Consider the following 9,798-nt stretch of genomic DNA (forward strand, 5'->3'; position numbering starts at 1 on the left):
GCTTCCAAATTACACATCCATAAACAATCCTAACACACACAGCCATACACACTACACACACATCTCACATCAGTCCAATTTGTGAGTAAGCTTTCTTGAGGACAAAACTAACAGGGACAGCTCCTTTGTGTTTGGGCCCAATGTCTTGCCTATGGTCCCAGTCAGCTAAAATTCACCTTCTACACTGTATAAATTTCCAAGGTCCCTTGGATAGTTCTCATGGCACAACAGAACCACTGGCTTCCAGTGAAGTTCTGAATGATAAGACAGTCTTATATCAAGAACTGGGGATATAGGCACTGCACACCCATGCCCCCCACTAGGTTCACGCCCTCCTCCACCTCCCAGCAGATCTCAGTCTGTGCACCCAGCCTCTCCTACCATGGCTGCACTTACTCACAACTTGCAATTGCAGAAGCTGCAGCAGTGGCATTGTGAACACGGCTCTGAGCTCAGCCTGCGTCACCTCTTCGACTTGGACAAGGAGTGCTTCAACTGTTTCAGCTTAACCCTCAACACCAACCATGGCCAGATACTATTGGATTACTCCAAGAACCTGGTGACGGCGGAAGTGATGCGGGTGCTGGTGGCCAAGTCCAAGGGAGTGGAGGCCGCCTGGGAACACATGTTCAATGGGAGAAGTTCAACTTCACTGAGGACTGAGCTGTGCTGCATGTGGCACTACAGAACCGGTCAAACACTCCCATTGTGGTGGACATCAAGGATGTGATGCCTGAGATAACAGGGTGCTGGACAAGATGAAGTCTTTCTGCCAGCGTGTCCGAAGTGGTAACTGGAAGGGTTATACAGGCAAGCCCATTACAGATGTGATCAACATAGGCATCAGGGGCTCTGACTTGGGACTCTTTATGGTGACTGAAGCCCTCAAGTCATACCCTGCAGGTGGTTCCCGAGTTTGATTTATCTCCAGTATTGATGGGACCCACATTGCTAAAACCCTGGCTTTGCTGAGCCCCGAGTCCTCCCTCTTCATCATTGTTTCCAAGACTTTTATGAACCAGGAGGCCATCATCAATGCAGAGACGGCAAAGGAGTGGTTCCTCATGTCAGCAAAGGACCCTTCTGCAGTCGTGAAGCACTTCACTGCCCTGTCTACCAACATGACCAAAGTGAAGGAGTTTGGAATTGACCCTCAAAATATGTTTGAGTTCTGGGATTGGGTAGGAGGGTGGTATTCGCTGTGGTCAGCCATTGGACTCTCCATTGCCCTGCACATAGGTTTTGACAACTTTGAGCAGCTGCTGTCTGAGGCACACTGGATGGACCAGCACTTCCGCACTGCACCCCTTGAGAAGGATGCCCCTGTCCTGCTGGCTCTGCTGGGGACCTGGTAACTCAATGGCTTCAGCTGTGAGACTCACTTTATGCTGCTCTATGACCAGTACCTCCACCACTTTGTGCTGCCTACTTCCAGCAGGGTGATATTGAAACGACTGGGAAGTACATTACCGAGTCCGGCATCCCTGTGGACCACCAGACGGGCCCCATCTTGTGGGAGAAACCAGGGACCAATGGCCAGCATGCCTTCTACCAGCTTATCCACCAAGGCACCAGGATGATACCTTGTGACTTTCTTATCCCGTTCCAGACTCCTATGGAATGGGTTGCATCACAAGATCCTTCTGGCCAACTCCTTAGCCCAGACTGAGGCCCTGATGAAGGGGAAGACAAAAGAAGAGGCCTGGAAGTAGCTCCAGAAAACAGGAAAGAGTCCAGAGGAATTGGAAGAGCTGCTCCCACATAAGGTCTTTGAAGGAAATCGCCCAACCAATTCCATTGTGTTCACCAAGCTTATGCCATGTATTCTTGATTGCCGTATATGAGCATAAGATCTTCATTCAGGGAGTCATCTGGGACGTCAACAGCTTCAACCAGTGGAGAGTGGACCTAGGCAAGCAGCTGGCTAAGAAAATTGAACCTACACTTGAGAGCACCAATCCAGTGACTTCTCATGCTTATTCCACCAATGGGCTGATCAACTTCATCAAGCAACAACAGAAAGCATGAGCCCAGAAGCCAATAGACTCATGCTCAGCACCAAACCTCCATTGTGACTACCTGCCAACTGACTGGAAGAGATCTGTATTTATTCTCATTCAAAAAAAAAAAAAAAAGTTTACCCAACAGAGTGTGGAAATTATTGAACTAGTGAAATTATTGGACTAGTAATATTATCACTAATATTACATGGAAACAAGATTCTGCTTAAGATTATCCCAAAATGACTGGAATAGCACATCAGCAGAGAACTACTACATGTGCAGGGTGAGTTTAGACAAGGCCATGCATCTAGGGACATCATAGCCAATGTTACATGAATCTTGGCTGAAAGCTGAGGGTACCAGAGGAATGTCCGTGTTTCATTGATTATGTAAAGGTTTTTGACCATGTAGATAGCAACAAATTGAAGCTAACCTTTTTAAAAAAATTTTTTTGAAGCTAACCTTTTGAAGAATAGAAATCCCAGAACACTTGATTGTGCTCACGTGAAACTTATCCTTGGACCAGGAAGGAGTAATCAGAACAGAGCAGGGAAATACTGTATGGCTCAGGATCATGGAAAGTGTGCATTAAAGATGCATTCTATATCCATACTTTTTCGATCTATATGCAGAACAGATCATTCAGGAAGGTGGGCTTTATGAGGAAGAATGTGGCATCAGGATTGCATGATCTATGTTATGCAGATGATACTAACTTGCTTGTAGAAACTGAAGAGAACAAGAGATGTTTGCTGCAGAAATTCAAGGAATGTAGTGTTCTATATGGATTGAAGCCAACATCAAGAAAACAAAGATTCTCACCACTTGGCCTATTGGCAGCTTCATAATGGATGGAGAAGAGATTAAGATCTTTGATAAATTTAGTGCTTCATTCCACAATCAATACTCTTGGCAACAGCAGTCAGGAAATAAAAAAAATGAATTGCATTTGGAAAGTCTACTGTCAGTGACCTCTCTAGAGTACTGAAGAGCAAAAATGTCAGTCTAGAGATTAAGGTTTGCCTGATTCAGGACATGGTCTTTGTAATTACTTGCTATGCATCAGAGACCTGGAGAATAACTAAGGATGCTAGAAGAAGGATCGATGTCTTTGATTTCTGGTGCTACAGAGGAGTGTTGAATATACCATAGGCTGCCAGGATAACAAACAGGTCTGTCTTGGAGAGGGTGAAACAAGTTTGCTCCCTGGAGGCAAGGATTTTGAAGCCCTGTCTCACATAATTTGTGCACAGGGCCAGGAGTGACCAGTACTTGGAGAGGGCTATCATGCTTGGAAGGGTGGAGGGACAGTGAAGGACAAATAGACTCTGGATGAGATAGATTGACTCAATTAACTGAAGTACTGTGATTAGGTCTATTGGATATGATGAAATTGAAAATAGGGCAGTTTTAATAAGAATCACAGGCAATTCAATGACACATAACAACAATACAACATTATGTAGTCTAAAATTCATATTTAGAATCTTAAATTATTTTATAATAAGTAATAAAATATCAAGATAGGGATAGAATATGATGACATTGTAGTTTCAGGAAAATCATGGGTTGTTTTTTTTTGTGTGTGGTATATGTGTATGTGTGTGTATGTGAGTGTTTAAATGTATAGATTGGATAGAGTTTCCCAGTATCAAGATCGGTCTAAAATTGTTGTTATAATAGTTTTATAGAGGAATCTGTTCTGAAGGAGAATCTTTGAAGAAATGGGGCAAATCAGGGGATATAAATGAACCTAAACTAACCTATTTTGTATATAAAAATGTTTTAAAAACCCAATCTTTTTCTTCAAAAGGCCCATCCTGGGTTTGTTTGTTTGTTTTCTGTTTTAGTACCTACATAGATTTGTACACATTTTTCTATATGGAAATATATATATTTTTCTTATTTGTTTCAGTGTTCATAATTGTTCAGACACTTTCTTCCCTATGAGAGCATTCAGTGAAATCGAACTTGGTGAAAGGCATACTTAAACAAGTAGCATTATGTGAGTGTGTGAAGTGGACTTCTCACCACCAAAGCAGAAGTTAAAACTCTTAACATGACACAGATGAGAGAAGTTTTGGCTTGGTTGTTATGTGCCATTGAGTTGCTTGTGACTCATAGCGACCCTATGTACAAGGGCCCTAAACATTGCTTTATCCGGTGCCTGCCTACCTTGCCGTCTCTGACACACTCACTTCCACCACCCCAATCACAGAATCGATCCATCTCATCGAGGGTCTTCCTTTCCTGTGCCGTCCCTCCACTCTCCCAAACATGATGTCCCTCTCCAAGGACCAGTCCCTCCTTGCAAGATTGGAGGGCGATAATATCTATAATCTGAAAATTATGGTTGGAGACCAGCAGCTATTTTCTCAGGATAAATGTTTTACAACTTCTATATGAACAAGCCTGGGGTTGCTTAATTTCTATTTTCACATTTATGACAATTTTAAGACAATGATTAATGATATTTATAAAATCTAAGAAAAATCATGGCTTGAGCTTTTCCCCCTGGCTTCCACTTTTGATGAGCAAAATTATAAATACAGGTAAGACACATTCACTATACTATCATATTGCAATTCTACATTTCTTCTAAGCATTAAAAAAATTTCCCTGAGGGAAAAAGTGCCCACTGGAAACTTAAATTATTTTTTGTCTATTTTGACTAAAATTGTTAACTTATTATATAAAAGCAATACTGTATAATATGATGTCATTTTTAATTTTAATTCAAACAGAAATATTAAATAAGCAAAGTAAAAGATGTTGAATTTATTTTTTTTTAATAACTGGGATATTGTTCCTTCTTGTGGGCCAGTCAATTCCAAAAATTAGGAAGGGCTTCTATTATTAACTGTTGAATTTTCCCAGAGGTCACAAAATTGTCAAGCATTTTTTTTCAAATGTTCTTTCTCTGAAATGGGAAGTCAGAATTCCCTTGGTTAAATAATATATCAAGGAATGTCTCCAATGAGTGAACTTCTACAGGAGCATCCCTGAATTCAGAGCTTTCAGGTCAAACCAGGATGATTGTCATGGATTAACAACAGTATGGCCATTGGGCGGAGCCAGGGACTGTTTTCTATCACCATGGAGAAGAGCTCTGGAACTGCGGGTGGAGGTTATGAAAGTATGAGGGCAGGGGCCGGAAGTAGGAGTAGGAGGCCATAAACCTAAGGCTACATACACCTGGCCAGCTAGATTTTAACACAGGACTCCATTGGCCTGTTTGGGATGTTCATCACCACCATCTGGAAGAGATCTCTTCCTTTCAGATAACAGCGCAAGCCTGAGTGATACACAAAAGATTCTTATAAATGGAGAAACTCCAGCTGCACACAGATACCACAACTCCAGGAACCTTTTTTCCACTTTCCTGAAGCTACCTTCAGAGAGCTCCATTCCTGACTTCCATTTCTCCCTATTGTATACAGTGGCTGGGAAGACTTCTTGACAATTCATTCTTGAGAGGTAACAGAGAAGGAAGATTAGGAGTTGAACGAGCAAGAACAGGGGTGGCAGGTTTTGGTGAAACAACTGTCACTATGCTAATGGATTGATGAAGATGTGCAAGTGCTGGGGTTCCCCGAGCCTAATGCATATGTCATGACATGGAAGAGTAGCCAGAACTGCATCACCAGGTTTAAGTCTCAGTGCCAAATGCTGTGAGGTATCCAGGAAAGGGAGAATTTCTGGGTCCCTGTCTCTCTTAAGGCAGCTTGATCAAAGAGTAGATCCTGAGATATTTCTACAGTAGTTATTAAACATTCTGCCTATAAGATATTTGAAGTCTATTCGTTGGAGAAGGTGCATCCAATGCTGAGAGTAGAGACTCTAGGCTCTGCAGGTCAGAAGCTAGTTTCGGTTGGTTCTTATTTTTATTTTTTGATAGGCCTGCAACTCATGCCATCTAAGGCTCTTACTCTCTACCTACTACTTTCAAATCAGGGACAATATGGAGCTGGTGTCAGGATCGAAGAGCCACAAACAATGCCAGTACAAACAGAGGACACGGAATGTGTCACATCATCCCAAATTGTGGATACACCTTCTTGAGAACAAAATAGATAGAGGAAAATTCTTCTGTGTTTAGTACCGACATCCTGTCCGTACCTTCAGTCATCTCAAAAGTGGAGTCCACCCCATATGGGTTTCAAATGTCCCTCAGCAATATCTCTCAGGACACAACCTTACCTCTGACTCCCAGTGAGTTTCTCAGTGGGCAGGTCAAGTTTTACATCAGAAACCTGGATATTAATCTTTCCTGTGGGCCAGTTATTCCCAAACCACGCTCAGGTGGGCCTCAAAGAATATTTTGCCTTTTCAGGATCTTTACAAATGTCCCAAATCTCTGAAATGAGATATCAGGCACCTTTCAAGTTTCCTAACTCTTTGAAATGGGAAGCCAGGCTTCTCTTGGCTGAATGACTCCAAAGGGAATGTCTTCATTGTGTGAGCCTTTAGAGGAGCAGCCTTGACTTCAGAGTTTTCAGGCCAGACCACTATGGCTGTCTGTAGTTAGGTTGGAAGGACATGAAGGCCAGAAGGATGGCCACTGGGTGGGGCAAGGGTTGTTTACCATCTCCATGGAGATAGGCTTTAGAACTTAGGGGCCCAGTTTATGAAAGTTTGAGGGCAGGAGACAAGAAGCAGAAGGCCATAGGCCTAAGGTTACATTCTGGCCAGCTGAGTCTTTAGTATAGGACTCATTTGGCAGACTGGATTCTCATTTCCTCTATCTGGAAGAAACAGATCAGAAGCTGGCTCCTAATGTTTCTCATTTATTGGCTGGCCTGCAACACACTCCTTTTGAAATCCAAGCTCTCTACATGCATAGCACTTTCAAATGAGGGACAAAATAGAGCAATCTCAGGATCAAATACTCAAAAACATAGACAACACGCATACACATGAGTGCACATACATACATACACATTACACACATATGTCACATCATGCCAACTAGTGGGTGCATCTTCTCGAGGACAAAACAAGCAGGAACAACTAACTCCTTTTCATTTGGGCCCAAAGTCCTGCTGGGGCCTTTTTGTTGTTGTTGTTTTGTGTTGTCAAATCGCTTGTGACTCATAGCAAACTTATGTACAACAGCTCTGAGCCCTACTCTATCTTGAGCCAATCTTATTATCTCTGACACACCAACCTCATTACCCCAGTAATAAGTAATTCCATCTCAGTGACGGTCTTCTTCTCTTGTGCTGTCCCTCCACCATCCCAAGGGTGATGTCCCTCTCCAAGGACTAGTCTCTCTTTGCAACATGCCCAATGTATGTCAGATGGAACTTCAGAATCCTTGACTCCAAGGAACATCCTGGTTTCACCCTCTCTAGGACTTGTTTGTTCTCCTAGAATTCCATGGTATAGTCAATACTCCAGTACCACAGCTCAAAGGCATCAATTCTCCTTCTAAAATGCCTAGTCATTGTCCAGCTTTCTGATGCATAGCACATAGTTGTGAAGACCATGGCCTAGATCAGGTACATCTTAGTCTCCAGACTTACATCATTGCTCTTCAGTATTGTACCAGGAAATGTACCTGACAAAAGACTTTCACAGTGCAATTAATCATTTGATTTCCTGGCTGCTGGTACCAAAAGGATTGACTGTGGAGCCAAGTAAACTAAAGCTATTAACAATCTCAATGTCTTCACCATCTATCATGATGCTACCAATTGGCCCAGTGGTGAGAATCTTTGTTTTCTTGATGTTGAGCTTCACTCCACATTGAAGGCTGCAGTCCTTGAGCTTCCACAGCAAATGCTTCAGGTCCTCAGTTTTAGCAAGTAAGGTTGTGTCATCTGCATAACGCAAGTCAACCTGGGGCCTTAGTCATCTAAAATTTGCAGTCTACTTGACATGGTTGCCTAGGATCCCCCAGATAATGTCTCCTGCACAATCTTATCACGAGCTTGCAATGAAGCTCCAAGTGAGTGGGTAGGCCATGTCTTACATCAGGAACTAGGATAATGTTCTTTTTGTGGGTCAGTCAATCCCCAAGGAGCCTTAGAAGGACCTTCGTCAAACTTTTTACTTTCTCAGAGGCCACAAATTTGCCACAAACCAAATGCCAAGTTTTGAACTTGTCTCATTGTCCCTTAATTGGGAGGCCAGTATTTCCTTGGCTCCATTGCACATCAAGAAATGTCTCATCTGTGAGTTTCTAGAGGAGCAGTAAGCTACATCTTTATAAATGTTCCAAATCTCTGAAATGGGAGATCAGGTGCCTTTTCAAGTACCCCATCTCTTTGAAATGGGGTGCCAGGCTTCTCTTGGCTGAATGTCACATCAGGGAATGAATGTCTCCACTGTGTGAGCTTCTAGAGGAGCAGCCCTGAATTCCAGGTTTTCAGGCCAGACCACTAGGGCTGGCTGTGTCCAGGTAGGCAGGCCAGGCAGGCCAGGAGGATGGCCATTGGGAGGAGCCAGGCATTATTTGCCATCACCACGGAAAGGGCTTCAGAACTTAGGGGCCAGACTTATGAAAGGTTGAGGACAGAAGGAAGTAGGTTGAGAGGTAGATTCTGTTCAACTAGGTTTTTACCATAGGACTCAGTTGGCCGACTTTGGATTTTCATTTCCATCTGAAAGAGATCTCTTCATTACGGACAAGTAGGCCAGCCTGGGTGGCACAGAGGATTCCTACAGATGGAGACACTCCTTCTACAGACACACACCCCTCCACGCCCCTCTATTCCACTTTCCTGAAGCTATCTCTGAAGATCTCCAAGAATTCCATCATTGACTTTTTTCCTCTCCTCTCTTATTGTAGCTGGGCAGAGTTCTCCCCAGTCCAGCCTGATCAGAGACCACAGAATGAAGAAAGGGAGTTGAAATGGAGAGCAGTGGCCCAGGTGCGAGGCTCTGGTACACTGATTACCGACACTAACGGATTGATGAAGATGTGCTAGTGGAGTAGGGCCCCCAAATCCGAGACCTTGGTCAGAAAATGGAAGGATGCACAGCACTAGGCCACAGGGTTCAAGTCTCAGTGCCAGTTGTTTAAAAACATTGATTAAGGTGAGTTTTACTGTAGGCAGGCCAAGCCTTAATTCAGGAACCAGGATATTATTCTCTTTTTTGGGCCAGTCACTCCCCAACAAGGCTCAGAAGGCCCTCCATCAAACGTTGGACTTTCCAGGAAGCCTGTAAACTTGGCAAGCACACATTCTCAAGGGTACCAACTCTTCCCAATGGGAGGCTAGGCTCCTCTTGGCTGCATTGCACATCAAAGAATGGCACCATTTCTGGAGTTTTTAGAGGAGCAGCCCTGGCTTCAGGTTTTCTGACCAGACCATTGTGGCTTTCTATGTTTAGGTAGGCCGGCAGGCAAGGAGTAGGGCCACTGGGTGGGGCCAGGGATTGTTTACTATCACCATGGAGGTAAACTTCAGAATTTGGGAGTGGAGATTAGGAAAGGATGAGAGCAGGAGACAGGAAACAAGAGGCCAGAGGCCCAGGGCTATATTCCCGCCAGCTGGGTCTTTACTACAGGATTCCTTTGCTGATTACAGGTTTTCATCCTTGACCATCTGGAAGAGATCTCTTTCTTTGAGACAACACCGCTGTGTACAACGATGGAGAAACTCCTGCAAGCAGATACTACAACTCCATGGGCTGCACTTTCCCAAAGCTGCCTTTAGAGACTTTCAGTGAGCTCCATTGCCGATTTCTGTCTCTTTCTCTCTTGTAGCAGCTGGGAAGAATTCTTCCCAGTCCAGTCGTAGGAGATGACTTAGCCTGAAGAGTAAGAGTTAAGATAGAGTGCGAGAGA

The 9,798-nt window shown here is 43.7% G+C and overlaps 1 pseudogene; it reads left to right on the plus strand.

Moving 5' to 3' along the window:
• Window positions 1–379: 379 nt before the first annotated feature.
• LOC102869802 lies at window positions 380–2,028 on the plus strand (annotated as a pseudogene).
• The last annotated feature ends 7,770 nt before the right edge of the window (window positions 2,029–9,798 follow it).

Source organism: Elephantulus edwardii, unplaced genomic scaffold (genome assembly GCF_000299155.1).
Source record: "Elephantulus edwardii isolate Elephantulus edwardi_28Jun2011 unplaced genomic scaffold, EleEdw1.0 scaffold00199, whole genome shotgun sequence".
Lineage (NCBI taxonomy): Eukaryota > Metazoa > Chordata > Mammalia > Macroscelidea > Macroscelididae > Elephantulus > Elephantulus edwardii.